Source organism: Dendrobates tinctorius, unplaced genomic scaffold (assembly GCF_039654945.1).
Source record: "Dendrobates tinctorius isolate UK_male_01 unplaced genomic scaffold, ASM3965494v1 ptg000046l, whole genome shotgun sequence".
NCBI lineage: Eukaryota > Metazoa > Chordata > Amphibia > Anura > Dendrobatidae > Dendrobates > Dendrobates tinctorius.
Window position 1 is genome coordinate 6670001 of NW_027361714.1, and position 13744 is coordinate 6683744.

Consider the following 13744-nt stretch of genomic DNA (forward strand, 5'->3'; position numbering starts at 1 on the left):
TTCAGTTGTGGAAATCTCTGCAACAAAATTTTCTGTGTGTGAATACTGCCTAAAGCTGCTGAATTTTTGTATTTTGTCATGACAATCACCTGGATTCTAGTAATTTGAGATTTGAGCCACCCATTTCCAGAACATCAGATACATTGTAACAGACCTTGTTTATCATCTGGATATAAGCACATCATTCCTTTGAGTACAATAGAAGGCTTCATGATATTTTATTACAAGGTCATTAAACTTGCATAGAACTAGAAAACCCTTTCAATACTTCTGACTTCTGAGTTTACCAGTAGTCCAGCTGTATGACCTGGATTTTTGTGGTACCTCAGACAGATGACGGTAAGAAGTTATGGTTCTGATTAGTGTATGCTTTGGTGATCTTCTGCATTGTACCTAGTTATCGGTAAAAACGACTTACCTATCTGGTCAAGCTTATTGTTGCTCTGTAGAACTGTTTCTATCTTACATACAGTAGCTGTCAATGAATTGTAAAGCATGGCCTAAATAAATATATATATAAAAGCTAAAAATCTGCACCAGGAACATCTGTCTGATGCTTGATGACTTACATTGCAATATTTGCCTTAACACATATATACAGGGGTATAACGTGTTTTATTTGTGGACGTGATGAAGATTTTCTTTAGCGTGGCAGCTGTAATCCGCCGTAAATGAAGATATATATTTTGATTTATAGTGAATAGTGACCCATTGCTGTATGTAGGACGCGCAGAGTATTTTCTCTCGGTGTAAATAACTGGAAATGTACACTGGTTAAATAGCAAAAAGAATATTCTTTGTTCTCTATCCGTACTGTAACACAACTTGCATATATGTATTATAATATATATTTTCCACTGGCGTAATCTTACAAACAACAAATGTATTATCTTTTTATATCATGTACTATTATTTTAAGTTTATTTTTGTGTTTTATGCTTCATTACAATCAAAATTCAGTTCAGCATACAGTCTTACTATATTGTAGAATTTATCGATGTGCACATTTTCAAGTGCCTTAGAACAATGTGTAGATCTTATATAATGAAATACAATTGTTACCTCAATAAAAAAAAAAAACCTTCAAAAAGACCCGACCTGCCTCAATCTTTGTTACAATGGGGATGTCATTGTCTAATACTAGTCATCAGTGTTCTATATGGTTCATGTTATTACATTATTTAGACTATTGCATTTATTGCTTTTTCTTTGACCACTGTGATGTCAATTTTAAGGAATATACCTTAAAACGGACATCACAGTGGTCAAAGAAAAAGCAATAGTCTGTAATTAATATATATAAAGGAAATCCGGGCACGCTTGAGAATGCAAAGCCTAAGCTAAAATCATTGTAGGAACACAAAAAAACAAGCATTGCATGCCAGTAGTGCTGACCACTGAGCAGTGATTTTTCTAAAGAAATGAGCTGAACACCTAAAGTGCCTCCTGTGCGCGTGAACATTTTTAGATCATCTAAAGTTAGGAAAAAAATTATCACAATACTATGAATACCATCACATAGAAATAGAATAGCGTCATATAGCAGACCTGAACAAAGTGAGTCTCACGGGCCACATCCGGCCCTTCGGCTCTTCTTATCTGACCCACAAACCGGGGCAACCAAAGGGCTGAGAAGCAAATGCAACGTGACACTGCAGTGCCGAATCATCGCAGTGCATTCCTGACCTAGATGCGTACATCTGACCCTTAGAAACAGAATAGGTATGTATGTGACAATGGAAAACCAAGGGAACAGTAGAAGAAATGTGAGAAAGGAAAGAGCGAGAGCAGGAACAAGATAAAGGCTGGAAAATGGAGAAAGATCGAGGTTGTGACAAAAGTAAAGAGTTATACTTGACCGTGCTAGAGATGGAGATTGATAGACACCATGTGGAAAATGGCTGCGATCCACGATATGAATCAGAGCATATCTAGGTTTATTATACTGGAGGCTGAATAATGGGAGCAGTATGGTTTACTGCTTATTTAAAAGATTAAAAAAAAAAAAGCAGTAAATGATTAGAGATGAGTGAATATCTTCAGCTCCCTCATTCAGCACGCTATAGCGCTTACTGAACAAGCTGCCGCGGGAACCCGGATATTTGGATCGCTCCTGCTAATTTTAGCACCGCAGCTACATGTGTTCTGTGACAGTCACAACCCAAGCATGGAGAGCCTGTTTGCGATAGCTTGCCGAATAAGGAGGGAGCCGAAGATATTCACTCATTTTTCAATAAATAATATGGTTTTGATTAGCTCTTACTGGGAACAATACATGTTACTATTATTACTATTGTATTAGCAGTAGCAGCAAGCCAACATAGTTAATTCTGCTAAATATTAAGCATTAAAGTTACTATAAAATAATGCTTCTAATTAACCCCATACTGCCATCAGGTGGTATAGTACGTCCAATAGCAGTATCCCCCGCTTTGATGTGGCCTCTGGTGCGCCCGCATCAAGGCTGGGACATGTCAGCTGTTTTGAACAGCTGACGTGTCCGCAATAGGCGTGGGTGGAATCGCGATCCATCCGTGCCTATTAACTAGTTAAATGCCACTGTCAAACACTGACAGCAATATTTAATGTGTGCTCCCGGCCATCGGGCTGGAAATATGCGCACCGCTGACCTCCGTCATATGATCGGGGGTCATCGGTTGGTCGGCATAACAACCAGAAGGTCTCAAGGAGTCGGCGCTCAGCAATGCAGTAATTCTGCTACATAGAGGCTATCTGAGCATCGACTCTGTAGCGGAGCCAATCGAGCTATTGAAGCATGCCAAAAGTTAAAGAAAAATGTTTTTAAAAAAGTTCAAATCACCCCTTTTTTGCCCCATTCAAAACAAAACCGTAAAAAAAAAATCAGACATAGCAAATGTGTATCGCCGCATTCAGGATTGCAAACTTTGGAATTTTTTTTCACAACTTAGATAAAAAAAAGAACCTAAAAAATATTTAGTGTCTATGAACTTGTAATGACCCGGAGATTCATAATGGCAGGTCAGTTTTAGCATTTAGTGAACCTAATAAAAAAAAAAAAAAAAAAAGACAAACAAAAAACAAGTGTGGGATTGCACATTTTTTGCAATTTCACCGCACTTGGAATTTTTCTTCCTGTTTTGGAGTACTAGACATGCTAAAACCAATGGTGTTATTCAAAAGTACAACTCGTCCCGCAAAAAATAAGCCCTCATATGGCCATATTGACGGAAAAATAAAAAAAGGTATGGCTCTGGAAAGAAGGGGAGAGAAAAACAAAAAACGCAAAACTGGAAAAAGCTCTGGTCATGAAGGGGTTAATATAATATTGAACTGAATTCGGTTCTTCCTATTGGTTCGGCCCTCCATACCAGTGGTTGTCTCTCATGTGACTCCTGAAGAAAATGAATTGCCCACCCCTGCCATAATACAGTGATGGGATAAAGTTGGTTTCAATTTCATTCCAATTTTTTTGTAAAGTGGGAATGGAGATGCGAAACATTCCCAAAGGCAATGTTAGGTAATGCTTATCTTTGTGCTAGGATTTATTCTTTAACTTAAAAAGAGGCAGTGAGACAGATTCTCCCACATGTGGTGTGATACCATTTTTGTACAGCCATGTAATGACTGCTTAAAACTAACAAAGTTCGGGAAGGCCCGGGTAAAGAGGGATAGTATCACTATACAAAAAATTTTTTTTTATATGCATCTCCCCTGTCATTCCTCTAACTATATGGGAAAAGGGGCTTTACTCACTTTCTGTAGACTAATAGTCCGGAGGCTAACACCCACTGATTAGCTGCCATAAGGAATACATACATCCTATAGCACTGTCTGAGTCTACAGGAAGTAAATGTGTGATTCCAATATGGCTGCCCCAGGAAAGATTTTAAAAAATCGCTAATACATTAAACACCCCTATCTTTCTCCTTATGGTGTGATGAAACAAAATTTAAATGGAGTCTGTAAACACATTTCTTCCTAATAGACAATAGTAACATAGGGTAAGGTACATTTAACAGGAGGTTAATAATTGAGAAAGTAGGAATTATGGCTACTAGTAATTGATTTTTGTCGTGACAGCACCACAGGAGGTTTCACTCTTTTAACATCTGTAAGACCAGGAGGACACGTTAAATAGCCCCATCCACCACCACGCTCAAATCTTATTCCAATCACAACAGGAAAGAGGCAACAAATTTACAAATCCAAGAAAGTTGGGACTTTGTGTAAAGAAAACAAGAATGCAATAATTGAGAAAAGTTCTTTAGGCTACATTTTATTCACAGCAGAACATAGAACAGATATCAGAAGGTGAAAGTTAGACATTTTTTCCAATTCATTGGAAAAAAGTACCGTAACTACCGTAGTTTAGAAATTGATTGCAGTGAGGGCCTGCAGATGACAATGTCTTCTAGTTCCCCGGTGATGGGGAAGGTAAGTTTTCCCGATGTAGAGCCAATTATACAGTTTACAAAACTGTTTTCAGTTCTCTGTAATTTGAAGAGTGTCTTGAAACTCTGGAGAGCAGGTCCCCACAAAGTATTGATCTCAAATCTGTACTCCCCAAACTAGCTTACATGTGTGGTAATTAGGGTGAATGCAGAGCGGATCAATTAATTGACTTATTAAATGTCTCCAATCAATTGACCACAAAGCAAAGACTATTGTACCACACTGGGAATGAAAATAATTTTGTTTAGAGTACTATGATCTTAATTGCACTGACACAGGATTAATCTTTGAAATGGTTGAGTGCAACAATACAGGAGGTTGGTTCGGCAGGGTTATTCCTTTGCTTATAAAGGTCAAGAGGGCAACCTCCTTTAATGCAATCTGGAGGGACATCCTGGAAATTGTTAATTTACCAGAGCTAATAATTAGAGATGAGCGAATGTGTTCGGAAAATGTTCGCCAATCTCAAATTTGGCAAAAGCGTAGCACATTCGGATTCGTGTTCGCTGTCGCAAGCATTTTTACTCAGTCGGCAAAAGTCAGTAACAGTTCGGTAAATCATTGCGTTTCCACTAATGCTTTTGTATAACTTTGGCTAGGATAGTGCTGCTGTATGATGAGCAGGAGGGACAGGGGAACGTGTTTAATGAGGGTAGGGTGTGTGGAGGAGTTAAAGGAGCGTCTGAAGAGATTAGAGGAGAGGGCCCGCTTTTTTTTCTCTTTGTTGTTTCGGCAACCACTCAGGGCGCAGAAACCATCCACATTGTCATGACACAGGGTTTTCTATGATTGGTTGCCGAAGTCACATGTCCCTGCTCATATCAAAAGCGAACATCTTGTTTTGTTGGCACCATTTGCTCAGTGTCACAGTGCAGAGAGGTCTCTTCTGTCCTAGAGCTGGGGCTGCTGAAAGTGAACTTGTCAGTGAAACAGATAGGATCCTGTCCTGTGAAATTGATCTTCCAGCATCGAAGTGCAAATACTGTGTGGCAGTCTATGGAAGCCCCCTTTGATAAAACTGTGTTTCAGTGGCAAATCAGAAGGCCAGATTTCCACTTAAAAATCTTTGTGGGGAACCTCAGATGGGGCCATTCTGAATAGCTGTTCACACATTGTTTTCCATGGGCATCAGAGGTTTGCGCCGAAGAATCACAGAATCCAGAGGAGGAAAGAATCTGCACCGATGCCTGAAATTTTTTCATGTTGGATCCGGGGCTGGACAAAGTAGGGTCCAAGCAGAATCCAGACCCTCATCACCAGATGTTAACCAACAAGGGTGGAGGTGATCCTGATGAGCCTCAGATAGGAGAGGCGCATGTGAACTGTACTGTGATGTCAGGGCAGGAAGAGGAGGAGGGTGACTCACAGGGTGAGGAGAGTGAGAACAGAGTGGATGATGGTGAGGTAATAGACCCCAACTGGTGTGAACCCAGACTTACGCAGCTGAGTAGCTCAGCAGAGGAGGTGGAGGAGGAAGACAAGGAGGTTACGTTGCGGCTTCCCACACAGACACAAAGTAACGCAACCATGACAAGCACTGCACTGAATCCTCACCCACAACTCTGCCTGTAACCAGCATCGGTAACGAGTGTGCAGTTCGCAAGGGTTGCTGTTGTGAATTCGCTTTCTGGCCTCCCTCTGGTTATTACTGAAGGTAGTGGAGCTGGTCAGATCGACAAAGAGGTTGCGAGTTCTTTTTCTGGGCTCCCTCTGGTGGTCACTGGAGGTAATGGATCTGATCTGATTGACAGAGGCTTGCCACCTGATAATGATGATGATGATTGAAGATCTGGGGTTTCAGATTGGGATTTAAGACAGCTGACTCCCTCTATCCCTGCTGGTGATTTGCTTCGTGTTCCTCCTGAGGTCTGATTTCTCCAGCTCTTTCCCTGCTTGTTCAGCTAAGTGGTTTATTTGCTATTCTGTTTGCATTTGACCTGGTTTTGTCTATCTCTTCTTGGTGTGGGTCAGGCAGCTCGGGCTGGGGCTGTGCTGAATCACCGCCCATATGTTACTGCTTGTGCCAGTTTGTTTTATCCCCTGTTAGATTGGTCTCTTTTTGCTTTGCTTTCAGAATATCCCAGAGTGCTGATATAGTGGGGGGCGAAGTTGTGTGACTTCAGGGTTTTTTGCGTGATTGCAGACAGTGTCTTTCCTTTCCTGTCCTGTCCAGTCAGTATGGGCCCCATCATTTTCTCAGTCTATTTTCCTGCCTGTGTTTGTGTTGTCATCTTGTCTCACCGACAATATATGTTTGGGGGCTATCTATTCCTTTAGGGTCTGCTCTGGAGCAGTTTAGATTTCCCCTTTCTTGCTTTAGGCTTAGTTAGCTCTCTGGCTGTGCCGAGGCGTCTAGGATCATCATAGGTACGCTCCACGGCTACTGCTAGTTGTGTGGATAGGAGTTTGCAATCCGCTTAGGTACCAACCTCTCTGGTTTTCTGTGGCTTAGCCTGGACCTGCTCTCCTCCTCGGTGACCCATTCATAACAGGTTGCCTAACATGGACTGCAAAGGATTATCCAACACACATTATCTATCAAATTTGCATAAAACAAATTCAGTAGAGACAAAAATTGCGATAATTTACAACTACATTTACAGCACATGCACAATCAACGTGCCTTAGTGTGGAAATCTCACTGACCAAAAATGCGGACTAGCAGGCCTCACCAACTACTGGACATCCCATCAACCCCATCTGCTGATTCTTCCTCCTTTGTCACTATTCCAAGTGTTCACACACAGGTCTCCGCCTGCAGAAACTACAATTGCTTACCCACCACAGTCAAGGTGAGTGAGAGCCAGTCAGCTGTTATGGAAGTAGACATGACTGCTGCTTGTGTCACCTTGCACAACACTTCTTTCTCAATCCATCATAAAATCTTTGCCTGCACCTCTCATGGTCCGTCAGTTTCTCCTGTTCTCCGTATTATGCCCTCTCTCAGCACAACCGCCAGCTCTTGGTTCCACAGTTGTGGTCGTGTAAAAGAATGTTTCTTCCTACACACTGCAAAGCTAAGCGCTTGAACTCTAACATCTTCAATCTGTTGACCATGTAAATGCTGCTTTTCCACTTAGTGGAGACAGTTTCCAAAAGTTTATGGCCCTCGTAGTCCCCCTGTTCCAGTTGCCTAGTCCCCATTACTTCTCTAAGAAAGCTGTGCTTGTGCTACACCAGCTTGTCGCAGACAACATCATCCATTCCCTGAATTAATCTATTTCTGCCAGGGTGCATTTCACCACTGACACCTGGATGAGCAAATATGGGCAGGTGCATTACATCTTGCTGACTGGGCACTGGTGACTCTGATGGCTGTGGGGGCAGGGGGTCAAGGGGCTGCGCCACAAGTCTTTTGAATCCCCAAGGCTTGCGGTATAAATCTCTGTAACAGTTCCACTGCTTCTGCCTCCTCCACCTCCTCTATGGCCTTCACCTGTGCCCTCAACCTCTCCCTTATTCACACACTCGTTCCAACAGTGCAAAGAGTGTAAGGAAAAACATGACACACACGAGAGGACCAGGGGGATACGGCTTTCGCCCCGCCGTCACCAATCTGTGACAGAGCCTACACAGTCACAGCTCTCTGGCACCCCCTTACCTTCAGGTCAGTCAGAGAACTGCACCAAGGATAAGCAGTCGCCGGAGAGGCAGCCCTGTCACGTACTGCTTATCGGTGTACTCTGCAGAGAGGGCGGTATATACTGTATATCACCAGTCCCAGGCCGGGAATACATATATAAACAAGTTGAATGATCCCAGCAAAGAGCAAACAGATGAACAGCATACTAGGGCACACAAATCACCACATTACCAGACGGAGCTATTTATCTAAAGTATTGCGGCATATAATTCAGTCAAAAAATGGAGGTGCTTGCATGAAAAAACATGAATATTTCAATGTGAAGCGAAAAAAGAAAAAATATGCAGCACTCACCGGTGTAGCTGAAAAACTGTGAGTCTTTATTTCACATAATTTCCATCAAATGTGTGGACATGCAGGACGTAGAGGAATGCTAGGGGAGGGAGGTGCCAGACAACAGCCGTTTCGCGATTACTCGCTTCTACGGGTCCAGGTGAGGAGATTAGCTAAAAGTCATTCCCTTTATAGGATCACAGACCTTACTAATTAACATACATAACAAGTTGTGAAACAAACATTTACAAAAAATATATAGTTATACAATATACAGAGTGCAAGATACTAGTAAAGAATAAATCTTTCCATATCGATTTACAAGATAATCTATATTTTTACAATATCATAGGAAGATTATAATCTAAATAACTTTACATACAATTTTTCATATAATATTTTTTTATAAAAATACTGATAGATCGATCCGATCATTTAGTCCCAAAGGACCTTGTGCGTTCGCTTTCAGGATCCATTTTGCTTCTTGTTGCAATAAAGCTTTGTCATGGTTGCCTCCTTGAGGTGGAAAATTGACCTTTTCAATCCCTGCAAAACTCAAAATTTCTGGGTTAGCTTTATGCACATCTTGAATATGCTTGATTAATCGCAGTGAGCCCTTTCCTGATGTAATAGATCTATAGTGTTCACCAAAACGTATCGTAAGTGGTTTATAGTTTTTCCAATATAAAAATAACCACATGGACAAAAAATAATATAAACCACGAATTTAGTTTGACAAGAAATGTAGTTTTGTACCTTATGTTCAATAGAGCCAAAATGTATAGAATTCCCTGTCAGATGAAGATGACAGTATTTGCAGTGACCACATTTATAATTTCCTTTTATTGATAAATCTCGTAGCCAATTTTTTTGAGGGGGACGAAGTCTATGATGTACTAATAAATCACCTATATTATGTTCCCTTTTGTATGCAAATTGAGGAACTAATTTACCATCTGTGTGTAAGTTTTTTCTGCATCAATGAGATGCCAATGCTTTCTCTCTGCTGCATGTATTGCTCTATCCATTGCACTATGTTTGAAACAAAAATTAAATTTTTTTGTAGGTTTGACTACACTATTTAATTTTTTTAGTCCTTTCCTTTAATAAATCCATCTGAGAAAATTTTTTTTTTATTCTTTCATATGCTTCATTTAATAAAGTCATAGGGTATCCCCTTTGCAAAAAATGTTTCAGCTCAGAAATTTGTTCATTAAAAATGGATTCATCATTATTCAGTTTTCTTACTCTTAGCATTTGACTATATGGAAGTCCCTTTTTAGTGTGTAATGGGTGAGCGCTCTTATAATGTAAGAAGTTATTTGTTGCGGTTTCTTTTCTAAACACTGTTTTTAAAGAGCCATTTTTTATTTTAAATTTGACATCAAGAAAATCTATTGTGTTTCCCCCAAATGAAAATGTGAAGCGCATGTTGTCACTGTTCACATTGTTCAGGTATTTTACAAAATCTGCAAATTCTTCCTGAGAACCCCCCCAGATAATAAAAATATCATCCACAAAGCGAAAATATGCTTGTAAATGTTTTAAGTGTGGATTTAGGGCTGTTTTTATATAAAACTCTTCAAATCGTGCTAGAAATAAATTTGCATAAACACAAGAGACTGGCGTGCCCATTACTGTGCCCACCCTTTGTATATACCACTTATCCAGAAATTTGAAGGCATTATGTGTCAAAACATAATCGAGTGACTCGATAATAAAGGAAATAAAATAAGGAAATAAAATCCTGTGATTTGTTTGTGTTATGTAAAATCTCCTTTATTGCTGCTATGCCTTTATCATGTGGGATGCGGGTATATAAACTCTCAACATCAATAGATGCAAGGGAGAAATGTGGTTGCCAATGAAAATCTTTCAATTTTTTCAATAAATCTCCCGAGTCTTTTACAAAGGATGGCACAGCTTTTAATAAAGGTTTTAGTAGCCAGTCTAAGTATTGTGAAAGTGGTTCAGTCAAAGAGTTTTTCCCTGAAATTATAGGGCGACCCGGAGTCTCTTTTAAAGACTTGTGCACTTTTGGCACACTATACCGATAGGGAATTTCTGGGTATTCTGGAAAGAGTTTTTCTGCTCTCTTTTTTGATAATATCCCCAATTGAACATACTTTCTTAAAAGAGATCTTAATTTGTCCTTATATTTATGCAAAGGGTTGTCATTTAGCATACAGTAGGTATTACTATCATTCAAGTGATTTAGGGCATCTTGTATATAGTAAGTCTTATCCAAAAGAACCAAATTTCCTCCTTTATCAGATCTCCTGAAAACCGCATGGTTTTCTGTCTGCAGCGTCGGCTTAACATCTCCCTTGAGGAACACCACAGGTGGCGTCACAAACTATTCATCTAACTACATTCCACCATTCACATCTTCCCCTATTACTTGGGTGCCCAGGGCCATGGTGCAGGTCACCGCTGCTGTGACACATCCCTCTGATACCGGCCCGGTACCGAGTACCCCGCAGCCCAGGGAGGGCGACCCAACTTGGCGTCACGAACAGGATGATGAGACCCGATGCCATCGGGTTCTGTGTGCCTAAGATTTGTTGGACTTAAAACTTTTGAGAATGTGCAGAAGACCCAATTTAATAGACTGTAAAATGAACATCAAAAATGGCCTTTGGCGTGGAGAAGAAGGGCGTGATGAGATGGGAGGTCCTAGGAAAAGACCGTGAACAGTCTTGGGCCTCCCTTGCCTGAATTACTATTTGACAGCAACATGGCCCACCCCCCGAGGGGTTCGTATACTGGCTTGGTATGGAGGCGCTGGAAGAAGACGCCGCCCCAAGAAGGAGGGGCAGAAGCCAGTGGCGGGAAAGGGGCCGAGAGAGGAGGGAGAAGAACGCCAGAACGCCATCTTGGAGAGAGATGGAAGGAGGCCTGCGGAGCGGGGGGAAGTGGATCGCCCTGGCGTCATGGCTGAAAGCTCCGACCCAGTAGCTGAGATGAACCGCCAGCAGCTGGAGGACGAAATTGCCCAGCTGACGCGCAGCTTGCAACTGCGACAGGAGGCCTCGTGGAGGCTGAACTGGCAGCATGCCCGGGAGGGGCCTACACCGGCGGTAACCGCCGCTGCTGCACCGGAGCTTCCCCAGGCAGATTCTGTGGAGCCTGCCGCCGCCATCACACCACCGGCAGCATCCAAAGCCCCCTTGCTGCCGCCACAGGAAGACTTGTACGAGGCAAAGGAGGCCGGAGCAGAGTAAGAGGAGCTCCCGCCTGGACCTGACGCGACGGCGCAGGTCCCACTGGAGGCCCCCGCGGACCCGGAACCACCACCCGCTGTCACCGGCCCGCTTTCACCGGCACCGGAGCAGAGACCACACTGCCAGGAGGCACCAGGTACGTCCGATGCCCCGACACCTGGGAAGGCCCTGGGGTGTACCACGGTCACAGCGGCTGGCTAGATCTGGTCTGGGACCGGGATACCAGTCCCCGGGGGGAACACCGGAACCCCTGGAGGTGGCACCGCAGTACCAAACCAGCCTGGATTGGTTCCGGGAGGAGCGGGAGGATGATGAGAACTGGGCTAGTTGTCAAGCTACCATCCGGCAACTGGCAGCTGAACACCGTGAGAGGGAGCAGGGCCGGCAAGCGGTACTAGGCCCAGATTTGGGCTGGAAGGAGCGGGTCTGTGCCGGTCATTATGGTCCTAGAGATGCAGCAGGTTGGGGCCACGTCCTGAACGTGAATCACGAGAGGGGGTTCGGCTTTATCCATGACCCTAGCTGAATCTCCAATCTGTTTTTCAACCGGAGGGATGTAGAGCCACACTTGAGAAAAGGGCACCCTGCCAGGACGTGAGCCCAGGAGATCACGTAACATTTACCAGACACGAATGTCTAAGAGGCTGGTACGCAATGAACATTAGGCGAGTCCCGGAGGATCTCATCCAGACCTGCAGGCAGAAACCACCTACTGCCCTCATATAACAAGGTGTGCCAAAAGCAAAGAAAGCCGCAAGCTTCACCCAACTGGAAGAGGAGTACCTTAGGTCTGCTAATGCGTTTATCACATCTGGTAGCGGTTCCCAGTCACCAGCTTCCAGAACCCCAGGAGGGGACCATCACTAATAGCCTGCAGTAAACTAACTCTCGTTACCCAGAAGGGTATTTGCACAGTTGTGCTTTGTTTTTCCATTATGTTTTAGTCTTGTTTTCCCAGTGTTGCCCTGTTTTATTGGCAGCCTTCCCATTGAACTAAGGAGATCATGAACGCTGAATGGTCCAGAACTGTGTTTGTAAATAGTTTGCACCTCTTTAGGTGCCCTCTCTTGGTTTTACATAGGACACTTTGCGAAGATAACGTCTACCTCATTTGGCGCATGACTCCAATCAAAGGACACTGCAAGATATCCCGGCTGGGAGCGGTGTCCAGCACTTACAAGAATTGTTGAAAGTTTTAATGTGAAGTATTTGATAATGATGTGTCTTTTGAGAGTATTGGTAACTAGGAAATGGCTTTTATATAGAATTAAGAATGTTTTAAATAAAGAGATGAGATTTGGACAGAGAGATTGGAATAAAGAATTGAAAATGTAGATGTACCACGGTTGTCGCTCAGAGTTGAAAGAAAGTAGAAAATGTGCACTAGAGATGGAAAGATGAAGAATACTGAAGTGGTAGTGAGTAACAGACAATAGCACTGTGAATTAAGTATTGTATGGAAAATTGCACTTTGACTTAGGATTTTAGATAGTTAATTAAGAATTGTTGGTAACGTTCAAGGATGAGTGCCTCTCACATTGGGAAGTTTAGTATAAGAAAAGTTTATTCAGCACTGCAAAAAATTTGTATGTTCCTGTGTTGTCAACTTTGTTTAACTTGCAGCCCGCGGATGTGCTGTGTTTAACGGGGGGGGTATGTGGCGCCCCTGAGGCTCAGTCGCCACAGAGGTACTGCACCTTCTCCTAAGTTGTGGTGCACCACCATCCTGGTAGGTTGGAGGCTCCTGACCTCGCTCCAACACTCGCACCCCACGCAATAGAGTAGTTCAGCAAAACCATATTGCGGCTCCTTGCTTAGAGAGAAGCAGAGTACCTTTGGTGGTTCCCTGCTTGGAACACTAAACGTGATGGGAGGTGGGTAGAGTTGAGAACACATAAAAGAGCAGGATGGTTTAGGATTACAGGTCAGTCAGTCAGAAGGGGAGTCTGAGAGGGGAAGCCACTCGGAGAAGAGTGGGGATCGCTGGAAGAGGGATGGAGGAAGGAGTGCTGCAGCTGCCTCAGTGATCTGAGCCAGCTGGCACGGGAAAGGAAAGAAGGAGAAAGACATTGAACTGAAGCCTGAGCTTCCATAGGAGAGAAAGACAAGTACGGAACGAAGGAGTAAAAGGGAACACAGAGGACGTGGGTTAGAGGAAGAACGCTGCCTA